The 23,662-nt window shown below is 40.4% G+C and overlaps 1 protein-coding gene across 1 annotated transcript in view; it reads left to right on the top strand.

Annotated features, from left to right (window-relative positions):
• The window catches only part of LGR5 (leucine rich repeat containing G protein-coupled receptor 5), a 123,342-nt gene that overhangs the window by 22,573 nt on the left and 77,107 nt on the right, over positions 1 to 23,662 (top strand). The window lies entirely within an intron of this gene.

Genomic DNA, 23,662 nt, shown 5'->3' with positions numbered 1-23,662 from the left:
AAATCAGCAAATAAAAAAATGTGCTTAAAAAGACTTCAACTGTGATTATTTTTTATTAAAAATTTGGTTACAATTTTATGGTTGTAGCACATTTAGGCACTTAACAATAGATTTTAGGTAAAATCCATAAACATTTGAATGTATTTATACTCTAGTTCAAGAGCTCTAGTTCAAGACTTGGGGCAAAGTCAGAATCACTTATGTAGATTTTTTTTTTTTTTCTTTGAAAGTCCACATTCCTGATTCTGATTTGGTGGATCATGTCCATGCCTGGACATGAACCCAGGCATCTGTTTTTTTTTTTTTTTTTTTTTTAAAGATTTTATTTATTTATTTGACAGAGAGAAATCACAAGTAGATGGAGAGGCAGGCAGAGAGAGAGAGGGAGGGAAGCAGGCTCCCTGCCGAGCAGAGAGCCCGATGCGGGACTCGATCCCAGGACCCTGAGATCATGACCTGAGCCGAAGGCAGCGGCTTAACCCACTGAGCCACCCAGGCGCCCCAGGCATCTGTTTTTGAAGAGGGCGATGGTGATCAAGCTCGCCGGATCACACGACTCTTGGAATTGTGCAGTGCACCGCTCTGGGCAGCAGCCTGGCACAGATTCCGAAGGCTCTGTCTCTTAGCCTCAGTTAAGAGCTTTACCCAGACTTTAGCACCAGAAACATTTGCATTAGAATCTTAGCTTGGACACTTATTAGTTGTGTGACTTGGAGAAAATTACTTCCTCTCTCTAAACCTTGGTTTCCCCATTTATAAAATGGAACAATGATAGTATTAACTGTATGGAAAGATAAAAGTCAGTTCGAATCTACACAGTATTCAAGACAGCATCTAACACATAGCAATTAATCAATTAATATTAACTATGATGATGACAATGATGATTATTGAAGTCCCTCTCTTCAAATCTAGAATTGGCCATGTAGCTTCAAGACCAGTTTACCTAGTACTGAAGGAATTATTAATATAAGTTAGTTGATCACTCTAAAGTGGTGGTAAAGATTATATCTCTTACATTTCTTATTTATGTCCCTGAAGGTTATTAGAATAAGTTTTAGCATAGATGAATTATATTTTGTCTATGTAATATATGTCCATGTGTGCATATCTGTGTCTGTGTATATGTATGTAATCTCTAATATTTCAAGTGGCCACATAAAAGTCCTTGACCTTGTCTGGCTTTTAAGCCAGATGTGTTTGGGTGTCTTTTTTTGGTGTAGGTAAAAACAAAGCACTATCTGAAAGGTTACTTTTTTAAAGATTTTATTTATTTATTTGATAGAGAAAGAAAGCATACAAGAACATGAGGGGGGAGGGGCAGAGAGAGAGAGGGAGAAGCAGACTCCCTGCTGAGCAGGGATCCTGAGCCAGAGCTCAATCCCAGGACCCCAGGATCTGACCTGAACCAAAGGTAGATGCTTAATCAATGGAGCCACCCAGACACCCCATCCTCAGAGGTTACTTCATAGCCCTTTGATATGTCCACCTTTGGTCCAAGTGAACAGAAGCCTGTGCCAGAATATATTATTATATAGTGGACTTACGTGTTAGTTTAACAAAGATTACATAAATCATTTTTGTATCAAAATATCTTATTTTTTTTCACACTACAGTGATAATTAGATAATTGTTTGCCTTACAATTAGTTTACTGTCTGTTTCCATGAAAGTATCTTGGTGTGAGACTCTAGAAAGACAGGAACTATGTGTGTGTTGTTTACAGTAGAATCCCCTGAACCTAGCACAGTGCCTGCCACATAGTAAATACCAAGAAAATATTTGTTGAGTGAGAACAGGAAAGGAAGATGAGAAAAAGGAAGTTGGGGGGAGAGAGTACTCCTACATACTTGTCCCAGAACCAGGAGCAGTGCACAGAACAAACTTGGAACTACATGTGAAATATAAAGGAGACTATGGCAGCCTCAACTCACCAGAGTTTACAATCTAGCTAGTGGGACCGGACATATTCAGAGATATGTACCATCCAGTATACCTAACAAGTGTTTTTAGGAAGATAATGACTGTCAAGAGGGGTTAACAAATAGAGGAGAGGTAGGACTCCAGACTAATCCTGGAGGAGGGAAGAAAGAGACAGAAAAATGAACAACCAGTTAAGAAAAATCAAAATTATACCACAGAAGCTCCAATTAGAGCCCCCAAATAGATACAAGGGTAATAGTCCTAAGTCCAGATTAAAGTGAGTTTCAGCAAGCTGGGCTATGTGAGGACACATATGTCGTTTGAATAAGGTACATTCAGTATCATCATTGCTTGATCTATTGTAGTAGTGATACTTCATTTGAAATTCTTTACACATTAAAAATTGGCATGAGATTTCTATGTTCAAAAAAGAAAAAGAATTGGAGGTTAGAAAAGTAAAGTTTTCCCGGGAAGCAGGCTCAGAGTTGGGAGTTGAGTACAGAAAGTTTCCTGGGACATGCCCTCAAGATGTAAGGGGGCAGGATTACCCAGAGGGAGAAGTCGAGCTGAGATGAGGTTGCAGCAGAGTCCTCGGGCAGTCCTCTAGGGAGCTCTAACCTTGGGGTGGCCCTCCAGAAGCATCCCTTCGTACCTCAGACTGACTGGTTATTAGATGTAGGTCTTCTTCTCCCATCCTCCTTCCTGAGTGTGACCTTGAGCAAGGAGGCACCCTACAGTTGCTCAGCAGAGTGACTCAACCGGACCCCTCTTTGAGGAGATGAGTGATTCAGTCCCGAAGGTGGGGCATCTGGACAGCATACCATAACGTTCCCTACATCTGGCCAAGAAAGATTCGGTCCAGAAGAGGGAGGGAACAGGCAAGGCTGCCACGTTTCTTAGGAGAGTAACTGGACTTGACTTACCACACTGAAGCAGTGCTACTCTGGGAATGTCCAGCCCTCCCCAGAGGATCCTGAAAATTATTTCAGACTTTATTCTCCTCCTCCTCCCTTTTTTCTCTCTTCTGTTCCACGGGCTCTAGCCTTCTGTCCCATAGGTTCTAGCCTGTTTCTTTCCCATATATATGTTTGTGCCTTTCTATTGTCCCCAAGAATGTTTATACTCTGGTTTTCCTCCACTGTCTTTCACATGAAACTCTGTCTCTCAGGACTCCTCAGGGAGTTACAGAAGAGCCTCGGAATGCTACCACACTAGCACAACTCATCTCCCACACAACTGCATACACTTCCTCCCCTCCTATATTTCTATTTTCCTGTTCCATCGGGTAAGCCTCCTGACTTTCAACACCTGGCAAAAGTCTTCTAGTAGAAACTCACCTCAAAACTCCCTTTTTAGGTAATGTAAACTGATTAGCTGGAAATGAGAAAACAGGCAGTCCCTGGTCATTCACACAGTGCAGAGGTTATCAAATGCCACTTCCTAACCACTCAGAAAAAAATCTAAGTAAAAATAAGTCAGTGAAACAGCAGCAGCAGAGATGTTTTGTTGGTCTTCAACCATGAACTCCTGAAAGGCAGTAATTGTTGCACCTGTTCTGTTCACCTTTCCATTGCACAATGTCTAGCACACTGTTAGAACTCAATAGAATGAGATAATTTTTTATCCAACACTGCACCTGGGAAGACTGGCAAGCTGCCACTGACTAGATGGTTGGTGTACTTGAGTGATTCCTGTGCCTTTTTGTAGAAGTAGAAAGTCATGAATTACAGACAGACTGCTATGAGGATTAGCCATTGAATAGAACAGTTTTTTGTTTGTATTTTTTTAATGACGACAAAATATCCTGGTATAATCTTTCTTTATGAATCAAGAGGAGAATTAAAGGAGCAAGGAGGATTATGAAATTATGTTACTTCTGTAATATCAGTCCTGGAAGGGCTTAACATTCCTTCATTTTAGCAAAGATTCCCTTTTATTAGATAGAGTTCAAAAAATCTGAGGTGCTCTTACTAAGCTTGCAGTAAGTCAGGACTTCTTGCTTAGCAAAGTATTAAGTGATGTGGAACTGAGGGCATCATACAGAGAAAAATCATCTTGCATCCATGCCTTTAAACTGGGAAGATGATGAAAAAATGCAATGTAAATGTAGTAGATTAAATAAAAGTCATCCATTTATTTGGGAGATAAAAAGAAAGTAATACAGTAATGATGATACTTTTTTCGCATTTAAGTTACCTACCGAAAAAATCAAAATAGAATCTATATGTGATTAATGATTGCCTCTGTCTGTTCTGGCCTTTTATGAATAGTATCTAAGGAAATCTGGCAAATGAAAAGGGTTTTGGGGGGGTATCTAAGGTCTGGTTGTCATTTTCACATTTTCCAAATTTAAGGCAACTGAGGAAATAGGGACATGACCATGGTTCTTTCAGGAGCTATTATTAAATGAAATTAGCAACATGTCTTGATTGGAAATAAGGAGAATGGAACTGATTTGAACATTGCAGTGGACCCTGAGTGATAATGAGAGTTACCCAAAATAATTGTGTGAGGCAGGGTCTGAATACTTGGAGAATGAGGAAGGCAAAAAAGAAAATAACGTAGACCAGATTTTTTTTTTCAACCAAAATAGCCACCGTTTATGATGTGCCAGACTTCCCATATGTTATCGTATTCACCGCTGATGCCAAGCCAGTGAGATTTGTTATTTCTATTCTATAAATAAAGAAATCAAAGTAGTTGAAGAATTTTCCAAGGTCACAAACCTTGGAAAGAGAGAGTGGAGAGAGAGGATTTGAAGAGGTCTGCCTGAGTCCTGCTCTTTCCCCAGGACTACACAAAGAATGTCCGAATAGGAACTTTGCCTTAATGTTCACTGTGATGACTGTTTTAACTTGCTTCTAGAAGGTTGAAGTTTTCATTAATGAAAAGTTACTTTTATTTTTTTTTTAAAGATTTTATTTATTTATTTGACAGAGAGAGATCACAAGTAGGCAGAGAGGCAGGCAGAGAGAGAGGAAGGGAAGCAGGCTCCCTGCTGAGCAGAGAGCCCGATGCGGGACTCGATCCCAGGACCCTGAGATCATGACCTGAGCCGAAGGCAGCGGCTTAACCCACTGAGCCACCCAGGTGCCCGAAAAGTTACTTTTAAAAAGGTGGTAAAGGTAATCGTACAATTACTAGAGAATTGTTCAAGCTTTTGCTGGTGTGGAAGTACCCTTGGGGTGAATAAGGCCTGAAGAGTTGAGGGCATGATAAATGCCAGGGGACTGGGGACGGAAGATACTATGGAGTCTGCGTTGTTGTCATTGTTAACATCTGCAGCAGGACTGGCTGGCCGTCCTTCCAACTGTGTCTCTGATTATCATGGTCTTTCTTGGCATATTCAAAGTGGGTTTGTTTGTTGGTTGGTTAATTAATAGTGTCGTTTCCTAAGGACGGTGTTATCTGCAGGTAACTTCAGTGATCATGAGTACCTTCAGAAACTATCTTGGAATGATGGTAAAGATCAAAATTGATACTTTCCATTGGACCTGAAAGACTGGGATATAATTGAGGCCAAATTGGCAGCTGGCATGAAAAGAACATGGACAGTAATTTTAGTTGCCATAATCCTGAACACTAGAAACTGCTGGTTATGTTCATATCATTTCCATGGAGATGCTGGAAGTTCTAGGGATGAACCTCGGGTGAAATCTCTAGATAGGCATGCCCTGACCTCATGAAAATCCTAAGTATTGTTGAAACTCGTATAGCATCACTACATCCAAAAAGGGCCTAGGATCTTATCCGAATTCTTATTAATTCCCACGATATTTCTATAAAATTGATAACAAGTGCTTTTAAAATATTTTTGCTTTTAAAGAGAGCAGGGAACATTATGTTATATTATTGTGTGATAAGAGGGTTAATTTTCACCAGACACTGAGAAAGTTAAAAATTATAATTGAATATTGTGCATGTGTCAGACTGCATCTGCTTTGTTTCTGTATTCCATTGCTACAAATAATGAACTGGTAAGCAAGACATCACCCAAGACAGGTAGGTATAGTTTGAGCAGGACTACTGGTGCACTTCGAGAAATAAAATAAAATGTTGCGTCTTTTAAATAGTAACAGTTGTAAAGTTGTCAAACTGAGGGTCTTATTTGAACTGATTACACTTGATTAAAAAAAAAAAATAACAAGCTGTGACAAATAGAAAGGGTGAGATTTCAGTAATTCACTAAAGAATGTCTCTACTCAAAGCTTTGCAGGGGAAAAATGTCTTGTTTGGGGCACAATTGCAGAGTTGAAATAACAGCCCATGAATACCCTGGAGAAATGACTATGTACCCAAGGTGAATGCTAAAGCCTTCCCTCTTGAATGAGCCTTTTAATGAAGGCATTCTCTAGGCTCTCAAAAAGTCTTCAGTGGTCTTACCTAAAGATTAATGGGAAAAGCCGAAACTGAGTTGGCCTATTTGCAGAAACAATTTTAAAGATTTACTGATGGTTGACAAATGCCATTTAAGCTTTCAAAGCCAGCCATATGCTTTTGAAAAGGATTTAAAGGAAATCCTCCCACTATAGAAGACGACTTTGAAGGATCTCTGTGGTAGACTCTGGTTTTTAGGTGTGTGGATATGTTGTTGAGTTTTCTCTTTCCTGACTTTTTTTTTTCTCCCACATCTTTGCCGAATGCCTAAAATATGTGGCTCAGAAAAAGAAGATGGTGAGCCTTCGTCTAACATATTTCCATGTTCAGAAGGCCCACACATACTTCTATCGGGGAGAATTAGATAAATCCTTGCCAGACAAGTGTGCCTACGGAGTGTCTCTCTCAAATCCCTTTCTACCAAAATAGAAGCTATAAAAAGCACCCCAGAACTGAAAGTTTAGAATAACATTGTTCAAGTATACAATTAAGCTTTTTAAAGGTGTTTGGATTTTTTTTTTTTTTAGTTTTTTTTTTTTTTCTTTTGTCAATATGTATATTACTTTAGACTTCTGGAATGTCATGGCCACTTATACATTATAAATCAGATGTTAATAAATATCGGCATTGTTTTCCTTGCCAGTCAGTCTTGTGTGCATCTTGCCATTGGTTTTTGGCGCAAGGAAAATTTATTCAGCCCAAAGAAGAACATTCCCAAAGAGATTATATTCAAAATGTTTCCTCATAGGATAAAAATCTGAATGCAATTTTCAAATATTATGCAATTATAAAATGCCCAGTCACAATGTGGATTAGAACTGGCCCCATTTCATACTTTGTCATCACCTTCTTCTGCTCACTTCAGTGAACTCTCAAGGGGATTTCACAAACAAGATGACACCTCCCATCTTCTTGACTGATCCTCAGAGAACTGGATGAATCACTTCGTGCTGGGTGCGGCCCGTCAGACTCCAGCTGCCCTCTTGGTGCCCCAGGCGCCGGCGCGTTGGGGAGCAGCACGCTCTGGCCTTGTTTGCCCATTTCCCTGGGTCGCTGACAGTGATCTGACAGAAAGCGACACTGACACAAAGAAGCCGAAAGGGGCAGGAATTGGGGATGAGGTCAAAGCAGAGAAACTGAGAAAATCCAGTGAAGTGGAAGCAGAAAGGATAAACACATGAGGGCTTAGGGCAGGTTTCTGGGCTCACATCAGTTGGCCACACCCCTCCCCCAAACCAAGGAAGAAATGTTCCCTCTTAACTGCCTTGGTAACCATTAAAGGCCCAGTGCCATGAAGGAAGGATTTGTACACAGGAGCCTCCGGTCCCTCCCGACAGCAGCTAGAAAGCCTAGTAGTCAGTTGCCTGCTCTTTTAAAAGCTAGCTCCCAATAAAGTGTCACCCATAACCAGAGTAGCATCACACACACACGTACAGTAAAGACAACCCACGTTTTTCTGTCACTCTTTTCTCACCTGGATTATTGGAATGACCCCCTCTGGGCTGATTGGCCCCAGTTCCTTCTCCAGGCCACACCTGGACGGTCTTTCTAGCAATGTCATCCTAATATCACACATGTTTCTCCCCAAAACTCTTCAGTGACTCCCTGGGTACTCATACCCAGCAGTATCTGAGTGTTGGCGCTTGGTCAGAAATCTAGAACAACGCATCACGTGGTGGGAAAGTTAATCCCTTTTCCATTCTCTTTCACCCTCCTGGCTTTATCAATGCGAAAGTCTCATCGAGGGCTGGTTTGTCTTCAACATCTCTTTTAAGCGCACTACATTCCATTCTTATCAAAGGGAAGAGTTTTCAGGGTCAGTCTGACTTGGCAAATATAGGTAGGAATCTAACCAGAATTTATTATCATTTGGTTTTCAGTGTATATACTTTTAACAGTTTCCTTCTACTTATGAGAAGTGATACTGATTTTCTACTTACAGGTAGTGATATAAACCTTCCATTCTTATTAAACTTACCTAGGCAGTTTAAGTCAATTAATATACCTCTACATATCTGTAGGTACATCAACACATATATATCTACTTATATATGCATATGTATGTATGTATATGTAGATATATACATATGCATATACACGTGTATATATGTATACACATATGTAAACACAAAAATTATATATGTATATACATATGTACATGTGTGTATATATAGATATGTATGCAGATATTTAAAATAAGAGTTCAGCTACTGTCCTTAAATGGTAGAATAATGACTGAGTAGTTTAGGAAACACAGAGCTATGAAATATAGCCCAAACTCCTTCCATGGCCCATAAATCCCTCTATAATCTTTCACTCACTCCTGTCTCCAGAGAGGCTCAACTCCCTCCACTGCCTCATAAACATCTTGTAACAAATCATGACAAATCCTCCATGGTCAAATTATGCATGTACCATGTACCATGCATAGTACCCACTGGGCTCCCTTGTAGAGCATGGGCTGTCTCTGTTTCTAGATTGTCTTCCTCATTCTTCTCTACTTAGATAATCTCTACTCATCCCCTGCTCCAGTTGGAGCACCAGGGCACCCCACAAGAAAGTCTTTCTGCCTCATTATTTTAAATGCTACCCGTGGCTGAACTAGGGTCCCCTCCATTGAGCTCCCGTAATATCTTGGTTACATCTTTATTAGAGCATGTATCATTTCTATAATTTTTTAAAGATTTTATGTATTTATTTGACAGATTGAGAGCACAAGCAGGCAGAGCGGCAGGCAGAGGGAGAAGGAAAAGCAGGCTCTCCACAGAGCAGGGAGCCCGATGCAGGGCTCTATGCCAGGACCCTGGGATCATGACCTGAGCCAAAGGCAGAGGCTTAACTGAACCACCAAGGAGCCCTCACTTTTGTAATTCTTAGGTTGTTTCTCTCTCCTCCAATTCAGTAAACCCCAATGAGACCAGGAATTTCCTTTAGGTCTCTGACACACCTGTCTGGAATATAATGTTTGGTCAATAAGTGTTTGATCAATTAACACCTTATTTTTATCTGGAAGACATATGAGCAGGATAGCTAATAAATAAACCTTAATAATAGTAGAATAGATGATTTATAAATAATGCAGCCTACTTTAACTGGTGAGAATGAGGGCTCTACCAAAATATGGGAACAACCCAAATGTCTGTCAACTAAAAGATGGAGAAATACAGTGTGGTATATCCACATAATGGAATATTACTTGACAATGAAAAGAAATAGTGCTGATATGTGTTACAGCACAAATAAGCTTTGTGTAGGAAGTGTCCAGAATAGCAAATATATAGAGAGAAGGTAGATTGGTAGTTGCTCAGGGTTAAGAGAGGAGGACGGTACTGGTTAGTGACTGCTCATGGGCACAGGGTTTCTTTTGGGGCTGAGAAAAATATTCTAAAATTAGATTTTGGTCATAGTTGCACAACTGTGGATATACTAAAAAAATAATTGAATCGTGCACTTTTCATGGGTGACTTGTATGGTGTGTGAATTATATCTCAGTAAAGCTGTTAGAGTGAAGGCTCCATGTCAGATCGTCAGATCCTCCACAGTTTACCAGGTAGTGATCCTGGGCAAGGTAGTAAGCTTCTCTGTGACTCAGTTTCTCTTCCATAAAACAGAGGTAATCACAGTACCCATCACAGACCTGCAAAACAATAACACTCAAGGGGTGTCTGGGTGGCTCAGTTGGTTCAGCAACTGCCTTTGGCTCAGGTCATGATCCTGGAGTTCCAGGATCAAGTCCTACATGGGGCTCCCTGCTCAGCAAGGAGTCTGCTTCTCCCTCGGACCTTTCCCTTCTCATGCTCTCTCTCTATAAATAAAATCTTTCAAGAAACAATAGCACTCAAAAAATGTCATGTATCATGATTGCTAAAAGATGTAGTATATTCTGAATCATGGGGGGAAAGATGACCTATTTTAACATACTTGTAATATGAACTGTCTTGGTTCTTTCATGAATGGTGGCATGTTTACAGCATATATAATATTCATGGTTAATAGCTATCCTGTATACACCATGGACAACTCATCATAAAATGCACACATATATGCCCATTATGTTCTGGTTTAATCTGCAGAACTATTGTTACCCCGACTTACAGACAAGTGAAAGTGTGCACGGAGAGGGTAACTTGCTCAGCTCCCTGCACCTTGTCTGTGGAGAATGGAAGGCCTCCAACCCCTTCGTCAGTACCGTTTCTGGTACCCGAGGCTGTCCCATATGCCAACGTGCTGACATACACATACCCAATGAATAGGCCAATTGCCCATCAAGAGAACTGTCCCAATGGAGGTGATGGGCTCCACCATGCTTTCTTTATCTAAACACACCTCCCACGTGAAACTGCCCACACAGGTCCTCCTGTCCTGTCTGAGATTGTATGGTAAGAAATCTTCTTTCAAAATGGGAAATAGGCAGAGTCTTTTGTCTCAAGAATGCTGTTAAACAAATAAAACCTCAGAAAAGATAGGCCTGGGGGGTCTGGAGCAGAAAAGTGTGATCCTCTCCTCTCAACACCAACATTACGACATCGTGAAGAATTGTGCTTATAACATCTGACTTCAATCATTGCAGTCAGTAGCAAAGAATGTGTTACACATGGCATGTGCATAAGGCAGCACAAGTGGGTTGTAGGAAGCGCGTCGTCTGATCAAAAAGGACAGGGCAAAACTAATCCCAAGTGGAGAGCAGAATTCTCTTGGAACATCTGGGAACACAGTTTATGGGGCTTCAGATTAAATTCTCTCTCTCCGAGAGTATTCAGTGAATCCATAGGTCAGAGCTTCAGCCCACGTATACGAGATTATAAATTATAAATAATTCATATGTGAGCGGAGCCATATTTTAGTATTGAATTCTCACTAAATCTCTGCTGTCAAAGAGATGACAATCTCATCTGACAGATTTTGAACAGTGTCCGTGTCTTGTTGGATTTTGCATTCCCAGTATTTCCTGTGGATTTGGCATACAGAAGGCTCTCAATAAATGTTGGTGGAGTCAGTAACTGAGTGAGTGAGTGAATTATCACTTGGGGGGGAAATTTCATTGGGTATTTATGAATTAACATCTACTCAACACTTTCAGGAATGTTCATTATTAGTTAGTTGAATGATGAATGAATGGACTTGAAATGCATTTCATAATTCATTTCATAATATATGTAATTGTCGGATTACTGTGTTGTACACCTGAAGCCAATATAATACTGTACATCAATTATAATTCAGTTTTTAAAAATTAAATAAATAAATTGCCGAATGATGGACGAATGGACTTTAAATGAATTAATATGACAAGGTGGGTTGTTCAGAAGGAGACTGAAAGGTGAATAAGGTTTTCATTAATTTCCAGTGTCCTATTTGTTTAATTCATTAAAAAACTTTTAAGATTTGCTTTAAAAAGAGAGGTAAATTTGGGGTGCTAGCCTAAGTCATCCTTAATTTTGAGAAAAGGATTTTTCAATGAAATTGAAGTATGGTTCAGAATATGGCATTCAATTATGAAACAGTTATCTATATCTTCTGTATATATATCTCTTCCATACACTTTGTGTTCATCAGGAGCCATTAGAATTGGGGTCATACAGGGCAGATGAGCAATAACTCGCTTTCTCAGAGGTCAGTTTTCCAGCAACTTTCCCCTCTTTACACAGAGCCAGGAAATGTAATAGAACGCTGAGCATCAACTATTACTGTACAAATCCCATACACTTAAGTCTCTTTGAAAAGGAGGCTTTGACTCTCTTTCACACTCCATTTGGGGTTTTTTTATGTATAATCTTCATAAGGTTGATGATTTTGTTTCTGAATGTATGTTGAGTACAAATAGCAACTACATAAAAAGCTGAACACTAAGAAGTCTTTCACTTTTCACCGGTAACTGTGAGATCTATCAACGGATAACCCAATCAATAACAAAGGAAGAATTCCTAAACTAGTCGCTCCAAATAAAACAACCCTCTTTACCATCATTTGGTTTACAGTTGAGGAAACTTTTGAATAGTTTCAAAATAAGTTTCTGTGTGGATACTGACTGGTGTTTTTATGATGGGAACCAAGAATAATTAAGAAAAGTTTTAATCTGGGGTACCTGGGTGGCTCAGTCGTTAAGCGTCTGCCTTCGGCCCAGGTTGTCATCCCACGGTCCTGGAATGGAGCCCCACATCAGGCTCCCTGCTCAGCCGGCAACCTGCTTCTCCCTCTCCCACTCCCCCTTCCCCTTCTGCTGTTCCCTCTTTTGCTGTATCTCTCTCTAGCAAATAAATAAAATCTTAAAAAAAAAAATAAAGTTTTAGTTTGTTTAAAATGGCATTACAGTATAGAATCAAAATTTTAAAGCCTTCTATATGTAATTTTAACAGTAAAAAAAAATGGACATTTTGAAGGATAAGGTTCAATTTAAGTAGGAAACCCACATGTATGGACTATCTATTCTCAGATAGATCCAGTAAAGTAGGAGAAATTGTTTTCACATTTAAAGTTTATACATGAGTGTTCTTTACTTTCAGAATCTTTGAAAATCCTAGATTAGTAAAAATATTTTAAAGCAACACAGGTTAATACACTCTAGATTATGTCCTCGCCTATCTTCCATTTCACATGACAATATGTAGAAAATCAATTTACTTAACTTGAAGCTTGTAAGGTTTCTTTTAGATGGTGTTAAAAGCTATAAACAATGTGGCGACTGACCATTTACAAGAAAGAGGCTGATAAAAAAGGGAATTATATAACGCTTCAACTTGGGAAAGGAGGAAAAATACATCATAGCATAGAGTTACTTTAAAGCTGTAATGTTGGCCAAGGAAGATTAAATTGCCTTTGGGGTGTACAGATGCAGAAGATTCCATTGGTGTGCTTTTCAAAGCAAAGACAGATGATATTAGGAAGTAAAGCATGAGGACTTCTGCTTTAATCTGTCCACATTAATGTTTTGATCTATGACTAATTGGAATTGCAAGTAGGGTTTGGAAGATTCTTACAGTCAGTTCGAGGCTAGCAGACATGTAAATTCTCCTAAAAATGCAGCTAGAAAGATGGCCTGGCCACAAAGGAAAGAACGTGTGAAGAACTGTTCTAATTTAAGCCCCTTAGTGTGTCTAATTCGAAATTAATAAGGAATATGCACAAAAGTGACAAAACATTCAATGCTTGCTCTCAACAGAGAATAGAAAGCAAAATATACTCCATGATCCCCCCAAAATAAAACATCACTCCCTTTTTACATCTTTAAATAAAAGAAGAAGAGCTACCACTGAAGAGATTTACTAAATCCAAAGACAATTTCTCCGCTCCAACCCAGTCCTGCATTGGTTCTCAGAGCCTCCAGGATGGTCTGAGCTTCTGCGCATGGCATATGAAGCCAGCTTGGTTTGGCTTTGGCCCTTGACGCTCTTGGGGCCTTTGTTGGGTCATATTGCGGCATAAGCACTTCCATTCAACCCTGACGACCCATCTGCAGTTTCTGGAGAACAGCCTACTTTCTCATGCCCCTATGCTTTTGTGCATCCTCTTCTGCTACCGGAAATGCCGGCTGTCTCTCACCTCTCCCTTCGATTGAGCCCTTACGTCTCTCAAAGCCTCAATTTAAGTGTTGGTGCTTCTTAGAACTGTGATATTAGGAACATTGTGATTAACTGTGTTACATAAGTTTAAGAAATAAAAAGTTCTCTGAGGGTTTGTTGGCAGAAGAGATTAATTCCTAACCAGCTAAGATCTTGGAGGGATTTCATGGGGAGATTGGTTTTGTATTGGAGTTTATAGGACTAAGAAACTTTTACCATTTTTTATCTTATTAGAAAATGAAGACTTTTATTCTGTACACGTCATTTCCTCTTTGGTCATTTTACTCCCACCTTAGGATCTTGAGATTTAGCTTGGAGATGCTAATAGGATAGAAAAATCACCAATGTATCAATGATTAAAACATAGCTTTCCTTTGTTTAGGAGGGTCGTTCTCTTTATGCAGGTCAAATGGGAGTCATATATCAATGAGGGGAGATTAAGACACTTGTCTGCCAGCCAGATAGTAAGTGGACATCAAAGTTACCCAAACCTACCAACTGGAACTCCAGCCACTCCATTTGTTGTTTTAAGATTTTATTTGTTTATTTATTTATTTATTTGAGGGAGAGAGAGAGAGAGCAGGAGGAGGAGCAGAGGAGAGAAAGAATCTCAAGCAGACTCTGCACTGAGCACAGAGCCTCTCGCAGGGCTCGAGCCCATGACCCTGAGATCACGACCTGAGCTGAAATCAAGAGTCAGACACTAAACTACTGAGTTCCCCGGGGACCCCAGCACCTACTCCCTTTAAATACCACTTTACCTTACTATTCTGACATGAAAACCACTGCTGAAAACTCAGCTCCTTCAAGAAGCCCTCCCTAACTAATGGAAAATGCATTGATAGCTTTCTGAACTTGCAGGAATCAAGGACATGTTCTTAGAGGTATACAGACTTCTAAGTGGAATCAGTCTGGGTAAATTGCTTAACTTGCACCTACTTTGGGATTCTAGCATGATGGAGGACGAGTTTATTTGCATGGAGGAACCTCCTAGGAAGTATCAAAAAGAAATGGTGTCTAGCTGCAGAGGTTTGGGTCAGGAGCTGGGCAATGGCCGTACTAACATAGCCCTGGGAACTTTTCAGGTGGAACATGCCTGGGATAAGTACCTAGGGCACAGTTAACTGGTCATTGATAGCATTTTGATACAGTGGTGGCAACTCAGGGCAGAAGAAGGGGTCAACAGCAGTTACCATAATGTGGTCGCAAACACTAGTTCTTGCATTGCAGATGAGTCATCCCAGCTAAGGCTGGAATTTCCAGAATGACTGGGGAAGGAAATCTGTTGGAGACTAAAGTTCTTAAGTGTGACTGGGAGCAATACCCTGTAAATGATATATTGTGGCTATTTTTAATCAGGCTGGCATGGGTTGGAGTAATGAGACGTTATACCTAAAACAAGTAGATATTTAAATAATGGGCATGTGGTTTCACCTTAAGAAAAATGTCAGAAACACATAGAAGATTAAACATATGTTAATCGTGAGTGGCAGCAAAGTAATTTAGAAAGGGTAAACCCACAAAGACAAAAAGACTAGGAGAAAAAATTATAATAGAGGAGATGTGTTAAAAATTTGTGAAATGACTTAGCAGAGAAACCGCATAGTGTTAGTCAAGAACCAACCCAATTCCTAAAAAAAGAGTACTTTTGAAGGTCCTACTACTGTTAAAAATAGGGAGATTCATTGAAAGTCTTAATTATAAACAGCTAAATGTCTCCCTTAGCTCACACAGCCAGACAACTATTTCCTCACCACCCAAACTTCAGCACAAACAATAAGCCTGGTCAAACACTGGAAAGTTCCAGTCTGAAGGGAGTGAGCCCTGAGAGACTCTGGGCTAAGATGTACAAATGGCTGCCTCTGGAAAGTGGGAATCAGGGGTGGAAGGGGTATGGTGACTTTGTTTTTGTATTTGTTTTTTCATTCTAAGGCTTGTAGTTGTTTAAACTATATACATAACATGGATGATATAATGCCTATGTATCTAGGTGCAAATATATAATCACTATGCCTATGTAATATAGTGCCTATGTATAATGCCTATGTATCTAGGTGCAAATATATAATCACTTCAACCTAAAATAAAACAGAAATTTAATTTTAATTTAAAGAAGTAAAATAAAAAATAAAAAGCTTCATGTTCAAGAAAACACAATTTAAAATACACAGCATGGTATCAATGAAGGAAATTCTTACCTTATCACTAATACTTTATTCTAGTAGCTACCCAGGGAATTTTTCTTTTTAATGATGACCTCCTCTCTTGACACTGAACTGCACGTGCCATAGTAGGAAGGACTGTCACATAAAACCACACAGTTGGGGTGTCTGGGTGGCTCAGTTGGTGAAGTGGCTGCATCTGGCCCTGCATCTGGCTTCCTGCTCAGTAGGGAGCCTGCTTCTTCCCCCTTCTCTGCCCCTTCCTCTGCTTATGCGCTCGCTCTCTCTCTCTCTCTCTCTCCCCATCTCTCTCAAATAAATAAATAAAATCTTCAAAAAAAAAAAAAAAGAAAGAAAGAAAGAAAGAAAACACACACAGTTGTGCATGCCCCGACTCCAGGGCAGCTGGACTGAGCAATGGGACAGGTGATGGCAAGTATCCATGAGTGTTAGAGCTTGCTTTCTTACTGTTGAATTTATAGTAAGATTTGTGAACTCACTTCCTTACGGCTGGTATAACTCCTTGCCTTTTTGCTTGTTTAGCTTAATCGTCAATAGCCATTTGTTGAATTCCCATGTAGGATTCAGTGCCTTTGACAAGATTCATTGTAAAAATACAAGCATGGGTTTTCTCTTTTTGAAGTTTTCCCATTTTTTTTCCCTTCCTTCTTTTCTAAGTTAATAATTATACCTTTGATGTACCTTATACTGACATTTTGCATCTCTAATGATATAGGTAATCACACTTGGTCTAAAGTGTTATACTTATTTTTACATTTCCTTAAGCTTTGCAACTCATTAACCCATAAGAACAAATAATTATGCCTTTGGTTGTTTTAAAAGTTCATCAGTGACTTATTGGCTCTCGAGGCACTCTGAGCATACAAATGAATGTTCCACAGCAAATGTTTAAGAAAGTCAGGCAGTTACCTTTATGACAGGTCCCGGGGAAGGTAAATAGCTAAACCATGTGATAGGTAGCAAAAATGAAGTCTTCCAGTTTTCTCAAATTGATTTAGCATTTGATCTGGTCACCATCAAGTGTCTGCGGTTTTAAAGTCTCTCTTCTCTAATCGTTGACTCTGACTCCACTCCTGGAATCTTGGTTGAGTGGGAAAACAGTTTATCTGATATGGAATAGTGTCTCTTTAGAGTTGGTCTAGCTGTCCCAGAGAGAAAGGAAGACAAACAATAAGCTAGAAGATGACTCCCATCGAATAATAGCAAAGTGCCGCCACATGAAGATACGTGTTGTCTTTCATCTTTTGAATGCAAGCATCAGTCTGATGTGGGGTTCAGAGGGTTATTCTAGTTTAAAGAAAAGGAATGCTTAAATCAAGCTATTGGGTAGTTGAATTCAATTCAGTCTATCTTGTAGCACTTGTTCTTTTGGAGAATTACATTTCTGTTTTGACTACTTTGTTTTGAGTTTAAAATGCTTAAAAGCATTGCAAAAATAACAGGAGTTCATTAAGTATTAAGTAGGCACTTCAAAGGATCTCAGAATATGCTTTATAAATATTTCATTCACATTCCCCACATCACTGAGGTAAGAACGAGAAAGATTTTTCCATTTAGTGGGAGGAAAAATTCAATTTAGGGTGAAGTGGGTCTATGCAGGTTCACATACTGCTCGATAGCAAAATAAAAATGCAATCTGTGCTCTATTTAAAATGCAATCATGTTTCTACATCTTCCACACTCAGCTAGTAACTAACTCAAAAATTAGCGAGACTTACTGAGTTCCTTTTATTTTTTCCTAGCCGTTGTTCATTAATATCTTTTCGATAAAATAGATCAACATTCATAGTAATGTTATTTTTAAAAGTTATTTTTAAAACATTGTGGCCAACTGTTTATAGGAAACACAAAGTAGGCCCAGTATCCTTTAATCTGCTTGCTGTACTCTCCTCGGAGACCCACAAAAACATACTTAGTAAAAATAATCCTCCCAGAAATAAGAAAGGAAGGGAATAATGCCAGAGAATGAAACATTCATTCAGCTGGTCAGTCACTCAACAGGAGTATTTATTGATTGTCAACCATGTCCCAGATGCTGTGCTAAAAGCTGGTGATTGAACACGCCCTGCCTTCATGGCATTCAAGAAAGGAAGACAGGAAAGTAAATAAAGATGTGACCACAGACAATTCTAAGTGGAAAGAATGGTGGGGGGAAGTAGGAAGTGGGGGAGGAGGACAGGGTGGGCCAGAGGAAGAGCAGGGAAAGGTGGGAAAGGACTTATTCTGGATTGGAAGACCAAGAGGAACATCTGAAACAGTGATAATCTAAGAATGAAGAGGAGCCAGCCTTTGGAAGGGTGGGTGAGGTGCCAATGAGCATCGTGGTGAAGGTGAATGGACAGGACAGGCCCAAGGAAGAAAGTCATTGGGATATGGGGGAACCTCACAGTGGCAGCTGCATCCCGAGTGCAGGGAGCCAAAGGACAGTGAGTCAGGATGAGAATGGGGGGGTGAGGCGCTCAGGGCCTGTCGGCCATGCTAAGGCATTTGGGTTTAATCTAAGAGCGAGCAGGAATCCATTGGAAGATTTCAGGCAGTGCCAGGGAATTATCTAATTCTGTTTTGAAAAGCTAAGTTTGGCCTCCATGGGGAGCATCTGTGGAGGGGGCCAGGAACAGAAGCAAGAAAGGGAAGAGTGGTTAGGAACGAGCACTGAGTAGGACCTAGGCCTAGGTGACTAGGAGGTGATGGCTGCTTCCCCTGGACCAGCCTTGGTCAGGCCCTTGCCATGAAGACTCTCTAGTCTTCACAACCCGGGCAAAGCCCGGGCGTAGGAAAACACAGGATAAGATTCTTCCAAAGCCTTTGCCTAAACAGAAAATTCATTGGACATATACTGCTCATGTCAGTCTAAAAAGCAAAACCTCAGGACACAATAGGAAAATAAATAGTCTGTTATGACTGGAATAGAGTTGACCGTTGGTCCCCAACTTACAATGGTTGGACGTAGTGATTTTTCAACTTTACGACGGGGCAAAAGCAACACATGTTTAGTGGAAACCACCCTTGGAATTTTGAATTTTGCTCCTTTCTGTGCTGGCAACATGGGGTACAATCCTCCCTTGTGATGCTGGGCAGTGGCAACCTGCCATTCAGCCCCGCGATCACAAGGGTCGGCAGCCCATACACTCAACAACCATTCTGTTTCCCACTTTCAGTGCAGTATTCAATAAATCACATGAGATGGTCAACACTTGGTTGTAAAATAGGGTTCGTGTGAGATGATTTTGCCCAACTGTAGGCTATGTAAGTATTCCGAGCACATTTAAGGTAGGCCAGGCCAAGCTGTGATGTTGAGTAGGCTAGGTGTATTAAATGCATTTTTGAGTTACAGTATACAGTATTTTCAACTTATGATGGCTTTATCAGGATTAACGCCATGATAAGGAAAGGAAGATCTGTATTTGGAAAGGTTTAGAGAGGGAAATGTAACCCAGAGGATGAGGACTGGACCATGGAGACTTCAACCCATAGCCCGGAAGCCCTTTCCAGTGCTAGACACTGAGCCCAGGAGGGCCCAGCAAGCTTACCTCATTTAATCCTCACCACAGCAGCATGAAAGATGTGTTAAAATACAACATTAAGAAATTAAGGCCACAAAAGAAAACACACACACACACACACACACACAATCTGATAGCAAGGTAACAGAACCATCATTTGAGACCCTGACCTCTTTCCCAAATCTGTAACCCATTTTCCTTTCCACATAGCTCAGCTAGATAATAGTACTTGGGCTCCATTTTGCAGATGGTGGGTGACCAGCAAAGGCTTTTTGATCCCATGGGCTAAGGTAGGATGATGGCTCAGATCATCAGCCCAGATTGTTTGCATGTGCTCCAGGACAGTAGATGGAATATGGGTGGAAGAGAAAGATTTCATTCTGTTGGAAAGGAAGGATCCCTTAGTCATACCATGTTCGTTGCAAGATATTTCGGCAACTTGCTTACTGCATAGAATAAATAAATAAATAACAACGGGAATTTCTGCCTGGGTGAAATAAAATAGATCTAGTTCCTTTAACCAAAGCTTTTGAAAGATTTTCTTTGAAACATTGCCTTGAGAGTCTTTTCAGTGTAGTGATTATGAAACCATCAGACACAACCATGGGTCCAAAATTTGATATATGTACAATGTATGTATATATATTGTATATATATACACACTTGTATCTTACAGCTTTTCACTTGACTTTTTCGTATTTTTGTTGTCCAATGATTAAGTAATGAAGTTATCTGCTAAAAGACATTTATGATGTGAAAGAGGAGTAGGGAGGGAAGGTTTTTCTGAATTTCCTCTTTTGAAGAAAAAAGTCATTACATGACTTTTTCTGTCATCGCAAAAGGCAAAATGAATAGTCTGTGTGTGATTCATGTGTGATAGTTCAGTGATTCTCAGCCAGGGGCGTTCTGACCCTAGGGATCATTTATTTGGCAACGTTTATATGTGTTTTCTTCTGAGGCCTTTCTCCTTGACTTGTGGTTCTTCGTCTTTTCCCTGTGTCTTCACCTGGTTTTCCCTCTGTCCCTTTGTGCAGATGCCCTCTTCTCATCAGGGCACCAGTCATAGCAGAACAGGATCCACCGTAATGACCTCATTTTAACTTAATTGCCACTTTAAAGACCCTGTCTCCAAATCAGTCACATTCTGAGTTACAGAGCACTAAAAGTTCCAGACAAATTGGGGGAGAGGGTGCAGAATAGAATTCACCCAGCAGTCTCTGCAAGTTCTTGGTGGTTACAGCTGGCGGAGTCATGGTGTTCCTGGCGTCTAGTGGGTAGAGCCAGGAACGCTGCCCAGCACCTTACAATACACAGGAGAGCCCCCCCACAGCAAAAAGAACTGTCAAACCCCAAATGTCAGTAATGAATATCAAGATTGAAAAACCCTGTTCTAATTCCAAAGTGGGTTGTTTGATTTTTTTTTTCTAAGCATAAGGAAAAACAGAATCTATTACTCACATGAACATTACTATTGTGAGGATAGCACAGTCTTCAGTAGGACTTTACTCATATCCATATTCAACTGTCTCACACAGAGACGAATTTGTGGCATAAACAAGCTTTGTAAACTGTTTAGACAAACAAATAGAATTATTGTTCAAAGAAAAAATGGAGCACAATATAAGATATTAGCTCCTTTATCCTTCAGGGAAAAAAAAAATCAAGATGACTCCAGATGGACTGGGAAGGGGGAAAGATCGGAGGCAGAGAGGACCGCTAAGATCTCATCGCATTGCTTGACCGCTCACCCCGGATGTGTGAAAGGCCCAGGGTTCCCCCTGGAATTCTGAGATCTGGGACTGGGAGAGAAATGGGCCAGGGGCTACACACCCTGGAGCCAAGAAGGACCCAAGAGATATATCCAAAGGCTAAATGAAAGCAGAGTCAATGGGCTGGAGAGGTGTTCTCGAATAGTCACTCCCAGGGGCTGGCGAAGAGGTAAAAAGCAGCCAGAGATACAACACAAAGGTGTGAACAGTAGAGAAGAGACTTTCCCTGAGGTCTCTTCTTACATACGTGGTACTTAAAAGTCAAAAAGGTCAACCAAATATTAGGACCAGAAGTTAATTAGATTAAGGAATCTAAGGGAATTAGACCATGGATTCCAGTATACAGTGCAGATGCAAAGGGCTGATCCCACAAGCTATAGAGTCAAATGGACCGGCTTCAGACCATGCTTGGCTCTGCCACTTTACTGCTAGCGTCATCCTAGAAAAGCTAAATCTCTGTGTGCCTCTGTTTCTTCATCTGTAAAATGGGTTATTATCCAAAGATTCATTAGATTGTGTCTGTGTGTATGCATGTGTGTATGTGAAAGAGAGAGAGGGGTAAAAAGAGAAAAATGCTAGTTATTGTGATTGGGCACAGACAACTGTTAGAGAGAGAGAGCACCAGCGGTGGGGAGAGACAAAGGGAGAAGGAGAAGCAGACTCCCTGCTGAGCCGGGCACTCCACATGGGGCTCGATCCCAGGACTCTGAGATCCTGACCTGAGCCAACGGCAGATGCTTAGAGGTCTGAGACACCCAGGCGTCCCGACATTCCGGTTCTTAAATCTGCTTTCCCACCTCGTCTTCAACCTTGTCACGTTTGCTTCCCATGGGTAATTCACTGCAGTAGATTTCAAAACAAAGCAAAACAAAAACCCCATCACGAATGCCCAAATAAAGAATATTTCGCTTCTGATTGAGACCTCTTCCTCTGAGAGACGTGCAAACGTTCATGACTAACTCTGTGGGCTTCGACTTTTGACAGCTGTAGAAAGATTTGGTTTGTTGTCATCACTTCCTTTGTCCCTTTGTTTTTGTTTCGTTTTGTCTGCTTGCTTATCTACTTGGGGTGTGTTCCGAGGACACGAGTTTTTGGATAAGTGGTCCACTCACAGAGAACTACATCTATTGTGGTGTCTAAATGGGGTGTCTGTCCGATCAGTTGGGGGCCCCAAATGCGGTGCTACTGACTATTGGGTGAAAGGATTCACCTGAGGCAGGACAAGGGAGATAGAAGTGTATTGACTATACCGCAAGGGAGCAGACGGCAGGACAGCAGAGGAGAGAGGTTGTCTGCCAGGAGGCCATGGGAGGAGGCTGTTTTTAAAAGAGGGAAGGTGAGGAAGTATGGTGAGGTATGGAATTCTCCCTTTTCTGGTAACCGTGCCTGGTTGTAAGTGGCCCATTGGTCACTGGGGGCCTCTGGGTATTTTGAGGAGGGTCCCCTGATAGGCCTATGTAATTCAGTGAGGGGGGTGCTGTGGGTCCCTTCTACATTCCATCGCTCAAGACCATGTGCCTAAAAGTGGCCTCTACATCTGTCTCTTCTCTTGTTTTTCACAGAATGTAAATAAGGTTCATGACTACGCAGTCACATTAACTATGTCTGTTGGATCAGGGTGACAATGTAAAATGTTCAAATGAGTTTGCTTTGAGGCTCTGTCTTTTCAAAGTTTTCATTAAAAATTTAATAAAGCGAAGGGACCCATACGTAAGTACATAAGCCAGCTATCTCTAAAGATTTTTAAAATTATACTGTAATTTTAAAAAGGTTTTTCAAGGTAACCCAATATCAATAAGCAAACATTTCTCCACTCCTATTACATCTCTATGGGTAAAAGTTTTCGTGTGTAAAAACACTAAGAGGTTCTATGTTATAATAATAATCATAGCAAACTATGCAGTGCTTATAACATCCCAGATACTACTCAAGTACCTTCCGTCTGTTAGCTCAATTATTTCTCATAAGAATTCTGTAAGGCAGATAGTATCATTATTGCTGTTTCACAGATTAGGTAACTGAAGCACAAAGATGTTAAATAACTTGCTCAAGTATGTTCAGCTTAGAAATAACAAAACCAGGACTCAGACTAAGTCAGGATACCTCTAGAATACTGTCTCCTAGTTATTACACTGCCAGCTATTTCAAAGAATACCGTTGAAACCTCAGGAAGAATAATAGTATTAGAAAAGAAATGAAAAAAATTGTTAGTCTTTCTTTACATATAAACAAATCATTTCACTTACAACCTGTAAGTTTTATTTTTAACTTGAAGGTCATCAAATAAAATAAAACATTCTTCTGACGCTTTGCACAAAAGAGTATCCTGATGGCTGAAAGTCACATGAA

Source organism: Mustela nigripes, chromosome 6 (genome assembly GCF_022355385.1).
Source record: "Mustela nigripes isolate SB6536 chromosome 6, MUSNIG.SB6536, whole genome shotgun sequence".
NCBI lineage: Eukaryota > Metazoa > Chordata > Mammalia > Carnivora > Mustelidae > Mustela > Mustela nigripes.
This window is presented reverse-complemented; position numbering and strand designations above follow the sequence as displayed.